The sequence below is a fragment of the Sciurus vulgaris genome (genome assembly GCF_902686455.1).
Source record: "Sciurus vulgaris genome assembly, chromosome: 5".
In the NCBI taxonomy this organism is placed as follows: Eukaryota; Metazoa; Chordata; class Mammalia; order Rodentia; family Sciuridae; genus Sciurus; species Sciurus vulgaris.
Window position 1 is genome coordinate 6,963,846 of NC_136465.1, and position 11,583 is coordinate 6,975,428.

Consider the following 11,583-nt stretch of genomic DNA (forward strand, 5'->3'; position numbering starts at 1 on the left):
CGTCAGTGGTCACAGCTGCCCAGTCTGGCCTGTGTCACAGCAGCCCTAGGAAAGGGCTGCACCGGGAGGACTCGCTCCAGCCCTGCAGCTACTTGGATTGTTTCCCCTGTTCTGAAAAAGAACTCAAGGCCCAGGGAAATCAGCCAGAGTGAAATCACTCCAGCTCCCAGAGGGAGGGCTTACCAGAGCCAGATCTGAAATCAGACTCGCATAGTTGAAACCCACCTTCTTCCTACCTCATCCAGTTGCCTGGTATTAAGCAAAAATGTAGCTGGGCACAGTGCCACACACCTGTGATCCCAGCAGCTGGCAGTTAAAGGTAGAAGGATCATGAGTTCAAAGCCAGCCTCAGCCATTTCACAAGGCCCGAAGCAACTTGGTGAGACCCTGTCTCAAAATAAAAATTAAGACATTAAAAAAGGGCTGTGGATATGGCTTAGTGGTTAAATGCTCCTGGGGTTAATCCCTGATACCAAAGTGGGGAAAAATACAGGAGGCCATGGTTTAAGACCAAAAGACCAATTTAAAAACCAAATGGATTCACCCATGCTAAAGTCCACATCACCAGATCAAAACACAAGAAGAAGAGAAAAGAGCTGGGCACCACGGCACACACGGCTCGGGAGGCTGAGGCAGGAGGATTGCGAGTTCAAAGCTCGCCTCAGCAATTTAGCAAGACCCTGTCTCAAAAGAAAAAAATAAAACATGCTGGGCCTCTGATTCAGTGGTTAAGCACCCCTGGGTTCAACCTCTGGTACCGAGAGAGAGAGAGAGAGAGAGAGAGAGAGAGAGAGAGAGAGAGAGAGAGAATAGTGGAATTTCTCAGACCAGCCAATCTCAGATTGCAAACTAAGTTTCCCCCCAACCCCACTTCTTAATCTTTACACCAGAAAGGTGACCTGAAGCAACCTGATATTAACCAAACGACTTTTCTATTGCTGTCTCTCTGTCCCTGCCTTACAAGGGAAGCAACTTTGAAATGACCCATCTACTAGCTTTGTTTCTGCTTTCCTAAAGCCCTTTTCTGTCTATAAAACCAACCTCCTCTGCTTGGCTCATTGGAATGTGTGTTTTATTTTATGGGATGAAGTGTTGCCCTGTTGTACAATCAAAAATAAAAACAATTCAGATCTATAAATTAAATTGTTATAATATTGTCTTTTGACACTAGCAAAATAAATGTCTTACTAAAAATATTCTAGGATCCAGCCAGCACTGGACCACTGAACACTCCAGAGGAAAGTGCTTCTCGCTAATGCCACGGAGACGGAGACACCGAGCCAAGTTCATCTAATGGCCTGGCTTGTTTCAACACCTGCAACCAGGGTCCACCAGCCAAGGGGAACACTCCACCAGCTCCCCAACACCGAAGTCCATCTGTGGCTCGAGAACTAGAGTCACAGAGCATCAAACTGGACGTGCAGGAAGCAGCAGTGCTGAGTGTCACACAGACCTCAGTCCTATCCTCAGGGCACCAGTAGGCCCCCACCCATTGGTGACACTTGTGATGATGACCATCTACAAATGGACAGCACCATGCTGGGCACGCTGTTCCACCCAGCACCATGCTGGGCACTTGGAGAGTGCTACTTCTTGTCTCTGCATCCTTTCTGTGAGGTGATTATGGTCCCCACGCCACTGTGATGCTGAGGGCAAAACCGGCTGGGAAAAGTTGAGTGACGGACGCGCCAACCTGGAAGACACGGAGCCTAGACCCGCGCTCTGCTGTGCTGACCCCCGACCCGCTCTCCTCCTTCTGCCGCCCTGCCTCGGGCTGAGAGAGCTCAGAGAAACCTGAACACGCCTGTGCAGCTCATATAGCTGCTCCTAGAAGCCCCCCAAGAAGACCCTCAGGAAGCCGCCAAAGCCTCTTCAGAGGGGGATCACTGCAGGACCCACGGCCCCCAGGACGGCAAACTGGTCACCCACCTAATCAAGCAGGTGCTCCTCCAGAAGTCGCCCAGAGGGATGCGCAGCCTGCTCCTGCCAAGGCTCGCTCTTCCGCCCCCGCCCCCGCAGGCAGCCGGGGGCTGGGGAGGCAACCAGCAGCAGTACTGTGTGTGACCCTGGCTTTGTTAACTCCAGCCCAGGTGACTCCCTATCAGGTGGATGCCTGAGTCATGTTGGTGACATCAGCACCAGCAGGTGACCTCAGTCTGGGATGGGTGCAGCGTGGGCTGGGGATTCAGATACCCTGCTCAACCCAGGGGTCTGGGTTCCAGCTGGTTCTAGTTCACAGGTGACATGCTATGTCTCTGGGTCTAACGCTCCTCAACTCTTTGTTACAAGTTGCGTTCAATCGATTCTAAAGACAGTCACAGCACCCCAACCAGAATGGCTGTGCCAAGACCCTTGATGAGAGGCAGATTTGAACTCCATAATTCACACATTTATCAGCATGCCTGCTTGGAGCTAATGCAAGCCAAATGTTGGAAGAGCCACAAAAAGTCCTTGAAATCTGACATGGTACCGCATGACCATGGTCCCATCTGCTCTGGAGGCTGAGGCTGAATTCCAAGTTCGAGGCCAGCCTCAACAATTCAGTGAGACCCTGTCTCAAATTTTAAAAAATAAATAAGAATAAATAAATGGGGAGGGGTTGGGGATATAACTCAGAGTATTCCTGGTCTTAATCCCCAGTACTGCAAAAGAACAAAAACAAAAGTCCTTGAAAAAAAAAAACAAGACAGCTCTTAACAACCCAGTTCACCAGATCCTTGTAGGTATTCAGCCCCCAAATTAATCCCACCACGTGGGCTGGGCCTTTCCACCTAGGTCCTAAAGCCCCATTCAGTCAGGCTGGCCATTCAATCCTCACTGCCCAAAACAGGGCCTGGGCACAGAGCAAGCAAGATAAATATACAAGCAGCACAAACCTAATTTTATATTAAAACAAATATGGATGAAGTATTGCGAAGTCAAGTCAAATTTCACATGCTATCTTATTTCTGTCCTGCGGCTTGAACCCAGGGGTGCTATATCACCAGCTACACTCCAGCCCTTTATTTTTTATTTCGAGACAGGGTCTTACTAAGTTGCTGAGGCTGGCCTTGAGCATGCAATCCTTCTGCCCTGGCCTCTAAGTAGCTGGGATTGCAGATGAGCACAACCACCCAGGCACCACTTGCATTTTTAAACTTTATTTACTTATTTATTTGGCTCGAGGGATTTAATCCAGGGGAGCTTAACAACTGAGCTGCATCCCCCATTCTCTGTATTTTTTATTTTGAGACAGGGTCTTGCTAAGTTGTAAGGCTGGCTTTGAACTTGCAATCTTCCTGCCTAAGCCTCCTGAGTCGCTGGAATTACAGGGGTACACCATCATACCTGGCGTTTCACTTGCATTTTGAAGATATAAACTTTAGGACAAGTTTGCTCTCCAGGTGACTAGGTCTTTAGAGGTGGTCACACTCTGGGGGAGGTTAAGGGGCACCAGTACAGGATCATGTAGCTGGAAGGAGTGGCCCTCCCCTCACCCACCAGCTGCTAGGCACTTTCTGTGCATGACTTGGCCCCCTGCCCCCCCCGCCCCCCCCCCCCCCCATGTTGGCTCTCCAGCATGTACACCCCCAGCAGCAGTCCTGCCCTGGCTCCTTAGTTGAGCTAAGCAAGGTCGGAATATCCAAAAGGAACTTTTCCAGAAAAGTGAAAATAAGAGGGAAGTGCCTTGGCCCCAGAATTCTCACTGGCGTGGGGACTCTCTTCAGCCCGGGCAGATAGATCGGGCAGAGGAGACTCTGTGGGTTGAGCTTTCTGAGAACGAGAGGCTGCTCCTGCTCTGTGTGGGGCAGAAAGGAACGGGGTGTGGGCCCATGAACAAAGGGGAGAGGTCTGTGAAGGACGGAGGAGGCAGTCAAACAGCGGAGAGTGGGGTCTCCCAGAAATCCAATCAGTGGAACCTGCAAACATTTTCAGGACTGGGGTTCAGTGATAGGGGTTTGCTGAGCATTCACAAGGCCATGGTTCCATCCCCAGCACCACAGAAAAGAATTTTTTTTTTTTTTTTTCCAGAAAGGAGATGTGGTGTTCTGGGTGTGTTTCCACAAGGTAAAGCCCCTGCCCACCTGGCTCCATTGCTTGGCCCCCTCCTCCCATCCTCACCACCTACCTGCAAACCTCCAGAGAGCTCTACTGAACTCACCAAGATGCAGATGAGCTGTACACAAGTCAAGGACCAAGGGACACGGCTGAATCAAAGCCTGCCCCAGGGGGACTAGCAAGTGAGAGATGTACCTCAGACACCTACAGCCTCCTCCCCCAGCCCTTCCTCCTCCACTGGAGGTTTGCACACACCTAAGGGACAGCTTTAAAACACCAGAGGCCCTAAGAATGGAAGGTTCTGTCCATTTTACCTCTTTCTAAGGAGGAAAGACCAACTGAGAGCCTGCAGCCCAGGCAAGAAAATGGCAAAGCGTAAATAAGACCAGTTACCAGAGCTCAGGCATTCTGGCGTCACTCAGCTGGGTCCATCTTGGACACTCAGACCTGCATGCCCTTCCTGTCCCTGGTCTGCAGCTGAGACTGTTGCACCATGAAGGCTGGCTCCATGTCTGGGCAGGGCTGGGCTTCCTGCCTGGGATTCCAGCCTGCATCTGGCCCAGTGCCACAGGCAGCATGCTAGAACGCTGCCTCCCAGGGTTCCTGGCCTCTGCCTACAGGAGATGGGCAGCTTTGATGGGTTCACTCGCCTGCAACCTCAGCCAACCTTCCAGAAAGTCCGGTCTGGCCCTCCAGGACACTTCTAGCTGACTGAAAGGCAGTGAATCCAGACGGAGATGAAGGATGTGCCCTGTGATCAGCAACGTCCAAGCCCTTCCCAGCTCCTGTGGCAACATTCACCAACTTGCCATGTTTCTGATGACTGATCTTCAACTTCCCTACACACACAGAGATAAGGTGGTCAACAGCTAAGAAATGCTTTGTCCCTGCAGTCACAGACACACAGCAATTAGGGCAGTCATCTTGCCTACACAAAGCTCTAGATAAACAAACAAGGTTGGGAAGCTCAGGCAGGCAAACATCTGGGGAAACAAATGATTTCATGTCTCCACACAGATGTCTAAAGTCCTGACATCCTCATGCCAAAGCAGAATTCACAAACTAAAAAAACACTTCTCCAAAGACCTGTGGGTTCTGTTTTGTTTTAAGTGCTGGGGATCAAACCCAGGGCCTTTTTGAAAATCATTCACTGATAAACTACAGCAAACCTACCAGTGTTCTGAGGTCCACAAAGAACTCAGATGGTTTTCCTTGGCCAATCTCACTGGTGCCCACGTGAGCTGGTCAGTGCACTGAAATGGGGGTGGTTTGCGCTGTACCTACCTTTGGTGAGAAGAACCTCAGTCAACTCTCTCTGCTGTCCAGGACTGTGACACTTCTCTCCCATTTGGACTGTGGGCTAAACCAAAAGTGCCTGAGAAACCCTCAACTGGGTACTCCCCACATCACCTTCCTGGGCCCCAGAGGCTGCTGACAGCACCCAACTATTTTCACAGAGAGCTAAGTCAATAGATCTATCCCCAGGGAAAATTAAGTACCCAGGGCAAAAACACTCTGGAACATTCCATGAGAGCCCCAGGTATAGGACCAAAGCAGCCAGCTCAGGCCTCTGTAACTCAGACCTTTCTTGCCAGCTTCTCAACAGCCTTGGAGTGGGTCCAGGGCTTCTCAGGGTGGTGATTGTGATCTCAGCAAGACAGGAAAAGCACTGGACTGAGTCGGGAGGGCTGGCTGCCTAGGCGCCGTGTGACACTAGCAATCCCTCTCTTCGGTCTTCTCATGTGCAAAGGCCTACCTCCCAGAGATGCCAAGAGACTCCAACGAAAAGCAGATTAGCAAGGTGAGAAGGCACAGAGCCTATGAACGCAGACCCTCATGGGGATTTCCAGGTTGCCCGGCCCTCAGCATCCACCGGGACTGATTCTGCAGATTCAACCACCCATGGATCGGAAATATTTGAAAAATAAATTGCATCTGTACTGACATATACAGACATCCTTGTCATCATCTCCTGAACAAAACAGAATAATAACTGTTTAATATTATTCACATTGTGTTATTCAGGAGACTGAAGTAGGAGGATCGCAAGTTCAAGGCCAGTTAGCAAGTTAGTGAGACCCTGCCTCAAAATAAAAATTTAAAAAGGGCTGGGTTTTTAGCTGAGCAATCAAGCATACCTGGGTTCAATCCCCAGTACTGAAAAAAATAAATAAATAAGTAACAACATTTACATTGGGTTAGGCATTGTAAGTATCTAGAGATGACTGAAAGTACCTGGCAGGTTATATGCAAGCACTGCCATCTTTTTTGCTAGGCGTAGTGGTGCACACCTGTGACCCCAGCCACTCAGGAGGCTGAGGCAGGAGGACTGCAAGTTCAAAGCTAGCCTGGGAAACTTGGTGAGACCCTGTCTCAAAATAAAAGTTAAAAAAAAAAAAAAAAAGACTGGGTGTGTAACTCAGAGATAAAGTGCCCACTGTCATTCTATGAGGTATTCAAAGGGACTTGAACACCTATGGATTTTGGTATCCACGAGGGAATTAACCCCCTCAATGCAGCAGGATGACAGCACTTGTGATTTAGAGCAGGCTAGAGTTCACTGATGTCTCCTGAGCTTGCTCTGGGCCAGGCCTTGAGTGCATTACATGTATTAATTCCCCTAATCTGGGTTGGGGTGTAGCTAAGCGGCAGACCACTTGCTTAGCATGTGCAAGGCCCTGGGTTCAAGTCCTGACATGGCACTACACATACACAAAATTCCCTTCATCTGACCACATTCCTCTGAGATGAGCCTAATCATTACTACCATTGTGTAGAGAAGGAAAATGGAGCTAGAGAATTTACTGAGCCCAAGGTACTAAGTGGGAAGTTAGAAAACCGGGAAGGTGAACCTGGGGCGCAGAACAGCTAGAGTTCACCAAAGCCGTTTCCTTTCCTGGGCACACAGCTGGACCACATCGTCCATCCCTGTGGCATCAAGACAGTTTCCACCAGTGGAACACACACAGAAACCATGTGTATCACCAGGTTAGGGCAGTTTAGAGGACAGAGGGATTTTCCCCAGGCCTCTTCCACTGAACAGACCTTGGAATCCACATGTAGGAGATGGCAGGGCCACAGATACTCGGGAAGCAGTCTCAAGTTCTCAGTGACATAACTAAGCAGAGGACACTACCAGCCCTCACCATCTCCAATCTGAATAAGAAATTAACTATTATAGGGCTGGAGCTGTAGCTCAGTGGAGAATACCTGCCTAGCTTGCATGAGGTCCTGGGTTTTATCCACAACTCTGAAAAAGGAGGAGGAAGAGGAGGAGGGGGAGGAGGGGGAGGAAGAATTAACTTTTGTTGGAATAGGCTTGTTTATTACTCTCATTACTTAGCCTTAGCAACAGGTTTTTAACCAATTCCCCAAAGTCCTTTTTCTGGCACAAGGGATTGAATTCAGAGGCACTTAACCACTGAGCCATGTCCCTGGCCCTTTTTTAAATAACTTAGTTCCTCACTAAGTTGCTGAGGCTGGCCTTGAATTTGCAATCCTCCTGCCTCAGCCTCTGGAATCAATGGGATAACAGGTGTGCATGACCATGCCTAGCAAGAGTCCTTCTTCATAGGAACGACTGAAGCCTCTCTTGACTAACCATAAGAAACAAACAGGTTCTACCAGCTAGGATGGCTTAACAGTATAAAGTTGGTTCTAAACAGTAGGTATCAGTCAGGCAGCTAGGTGTATTCCATGTCAAGATGATGAAAATGTTTGTTTGCAGTATAAAAACTCATATGAATACTACCTCAAATTATAAATTTGGACATAGCACAAAGGTGTTTTTAAATTACATAAGAAAGATCATTAGCTATTACACTTACCTTAAGAAGTTTACTTGGATTACTAACATGTATGCCACATGATCACATGTGGCTTATAGCAAAGTTCTCTTTTAACTTCCAGTAACCAAGATGGTGCCTAACCCATAATAAATTTTCACTTAGCATTTGTTGAGGAAATGACTGGGCTTTGCCCCCATTTTTCTGCCTACCACCCTATTGAGATATATATGGTCGGGAATGTCCTGAGTTTTTTGTCTGGGGTCTCCAAAGTCTGAAGCAGCACTGTTCTGTCACTCAGTGTTATGGTCTGAATTGTGAGTCTTCCTACATTCCAAAGTCCAAGTCCTAATGCCCAATACTTCAGAATGTGACTGTGTGTAGAGACAAGACCTGTCAAGAGGGATTAGGTTAAAATTAGATCATTGAGGTGGACTCTAATCCAATATGAAGAGGACATCCGGACACTCCATGAGACAGCAGGGTCACACAATCCCAAGGAAAGACCAGGTGGAGGAGCAAGAGGCGGGTGCCATCTGTAAGCCAAGGAGGGAGGCCTTGGGAGAAACCACCCCTGCCAGCACCACGACCTGAGTTCTGGTCTCCAGAACGGTGAGAAAGTGGATTGCTGCTGTTGGAGCAGAAATCTAGTTTTAGCCCCCGCTGAGGAACTCTTGCCACTCCAGCTGTGCCCTCGGCACTCTTCAGTGGAGAGCTGTCTACACAGCATTTCCCAGAGAAGCTTCCCCCAGTGTCCCTGAGTTGCTGTGCACATGTACGGAAGGAGCACCGACCTAGATTCCTGAGAGCTGGATCCATAGTTCCCTCTGCCTCCGACCAACTCGATTCCTTGGACTAGAATGTGCCACTGAACTCATCCTCAGTGGCGCAATTTACAAAAGACAAATCGGAGACGCTGAGCTATGGAAACGTTCTCCACAGTGCCTCTGCCTTGCCCCACAGAGATATGCCTCACCTCCTAAAAGTGAGTCACCCTCCTTCATTGTTCCCGGGGCAGCCATCTTTCATCTGTCATTTCCATGAGGATGGATTTGAGAACTCTAATCCTAGTCATTGGAGTTGCTCACGTGTTCAAGCAGAGGAAGCAACAAGCTCTCTTTGGCAGTCTGGAGTCTCTGAGTTCCTCCATTCCACTGTGGGAATCGCCATCAACTAACAGGGCTGGGAATGTAGCTCAGTGTGAGCCCAGCATATGTGAGACCCTGGGTTCTCTAGGTGGTTTGGGGGCCCATGCAGGATTCGGGAACTGTTTTTCTACCATTCAGTAGAAGAACATGGTAATGTAGTTACTTTAGGCTCCTATTTAGAGAGAAGCCCACCCAAGGCTCCTGGGTAGGAGTACTTGTCATGCTCTGTTCCAAATACTTACACCCGAATAACCCAAATCCTTGTCAAGATATAATGATCACTGCAGAAAGTTCTTCTGGGCCCTTCTTAGTCAATTCCCACCTTCGCAATTCCCAGGAGTAAGCAGCGTTATGATACTTATCCCACCAAAGATGAGTTTTTCCTGTTCTAGGAAGGAATCATGTTGGGGCTGGGGATGTAGCTTGGTGATAGCGTGTTGGCCTCACCTGCTTAAGGCCCTGAGTTCAACTACCAGCACAGAAAGGAAGGCAGGAAGGCAGGAAGGCAGGAAGGCAGGCAGGAATGCAGGAAGGCAGGAAGGCAGGAAGGAAAGAGGGAAGAAAAGAAAGAAGAAAATTTGAAGAACAGAGAGGTTAAGTTGCACAGTTCTGTGTAGTGGATTCCAAGCTTCACCCATCTCTTCACCCATCTCTGGAAAAGACTGGCATGGGGCTGAAGATGGAAACTTGGAGCTGAAATGTTCGGCAAATACGCGACCCAACCCACACCAGATGTGAGCATCAGGTGAAGGCTCTGTTTCAGTGGTAGACTGTGCCCACCCTGGGTCAAGATCACATCTCAGACAATCAGGGCACATGGATCTGGAGCGCACAGGAGAGCCTTCCAGGCAGTCCTGGGACTGCGGCCTGAAAGAGACAGGAAAGGACATTCCCCACCAGAGGGTTCCTGGCTAATAGCAGAGCCCCAGGCAAAGGCACAGAGGACTTCTCAGATGTGACAGTGGGACTCTGGCTGGCTCTTCCAAGCTATGTGTTTGCATTTTAACAGTTGTTTTCTGAGGGCGAAATATTTCGGCCAGAAAATATTCTTTATCCCTTCCTTAAATCCCATGACACCAAGTCCCATAGTTTCGTGCGTGGGGGCTATCACTCTGGGGCTCTGGTGGCACATACCTGTAATCCAGCAACTTGAGAGGTTTAGGCAGGAAAAGCAAAAGTTCCAGGCCAGCCTGGGCAAGGTAGGGAGATGCCATATCAAAGTAAAAAACAAAAAGGGCTAAGGATGCAGGTAAGTGGCTTTAAATTAAGTGAGTTTAATCCCCAGTACCATTTAACAAAATGAAACAAAGCAGTGCCTATCAAGAGACCCTCCACTAGAAACCATGAGTCCCCTGGAGGCTAGCTCTCTGGGATATAGAAACTGCCACAGAAAGGGCCAGGGCACCAGATAAACCAAAGTTTGTAAAAGGAAGGAGAACAAATCAGGCATTTTCTTTTTTCAGAAAAGAGGCCTCTTAAGTGATTTAGGGTGGGGGTTATTTCTGTCTACCTTTTCCAAGACTTCCTTAATGGACTTTTTCCTAACAGATTTTACTGAGATATAACGTTCAGCATTCAGCATGTCATTGGATGATTTTTCATAGTCACAGGGAGGTGCAACCACAGCACAATGGATCTCAGAGCTCTCTTATGACTTCACAACCCTTACTGTCACTTCCCAGATCTCCCCCGCTTCTTCCCCCAGAATGAGGCAATTACTCATCTACTTTCTATCTACAGATTGGCCCCGTCTAGACATTTCCCTATAAATAGACCCACGAGGTGGTCCTTTTTTCTTTCACTTATGGTATTTTCAAGGTTTATCCATGTGGTGGCATGAAGCAGTACTGGATTCCTTTCTATGGTTAAATATTCCATTTTGTGATTACATGACATTTTGTTTATCCACGCGCCAGCTGATGAGCATGGGTTGCTTCCACCTTTAGGCCATGGTGAATAATGCTGGTTTGAACATTTGGTATGAGTTTATGTGAGGACGTCTGTTTTCATTTCCTTAGGGCATACACGCAGGCCTGTTTCACGTTCAGCAGGCAACACTGTTTACACATCTAGGTCAAGGCCCCTCCATAAATTGTGAGAGCTGTCCTCTGAGCCCCAAATCTGGCAGGTTTAGTCAAATTCTACTCCACCTTCAAGGCCCACTTTATTCACGCATATCCACTCTGCATACTCATTCATCCCATAATAAAAATAAGCAAGTAAATACACAGATGTTACCTTCTCCCTAAAGCTTCCCAGGACACCCTCTACTCTGGTAATAGCTATTTGTGTTTCAGATTTATTTTATTTACCTTTATGGTGATGCATTGAGATAATGCAGGCAAAACACATCTGTGGGGCTACAAGGACAAGGGCAGGGAGAGAGACTGGTTTACCATAGTTATATGTGTCCTCCTCATTCACACCACCTTTTGATCTCCTCGCTGAGGTCTGAAGTGACTTGACGCCCACAGAGAGGATGATCAAAGCACTGATTTTCCGGCCAGGAGTTTGGGGCAGTCTGGACGTGACTGGGGCAGCTGGACCACCTAGACTGGAGCCACCATATCCACTGCTGTCTAAGCTCCTTAGCCTTCTGCCCAATTGGCAGT

General features: G+C 48.5%; 1 long non-coding RNA gene across 1 annotated transcript in view; it reads right to left on the reverse strand.

Annotated features, from left to right (window-relative positions):
* Positions 1 to 4,518, reverse strand: part of LOC306660669 — a 158,064-nt gene extending 153,546 nt beyond the window's left edge. The window contains exons 1-2 of the long non-coding RNA XR_013763708.1: positions 4,432 to 4,518; positions 2,471 to 2,551 (exon numbers count right to left, since the gene is read on the reverse strand). This is a non-coding gene — a long non-coding RNA (uncharacterized lncRNA). The remainder of the gene's footprint in view (positions 1 to 2,470; positions 2,552 to 4,431) is intronic.
* Between the last annotated feature and the right edge of the window lie 7,065 nt (positions 4,519 to 11,583).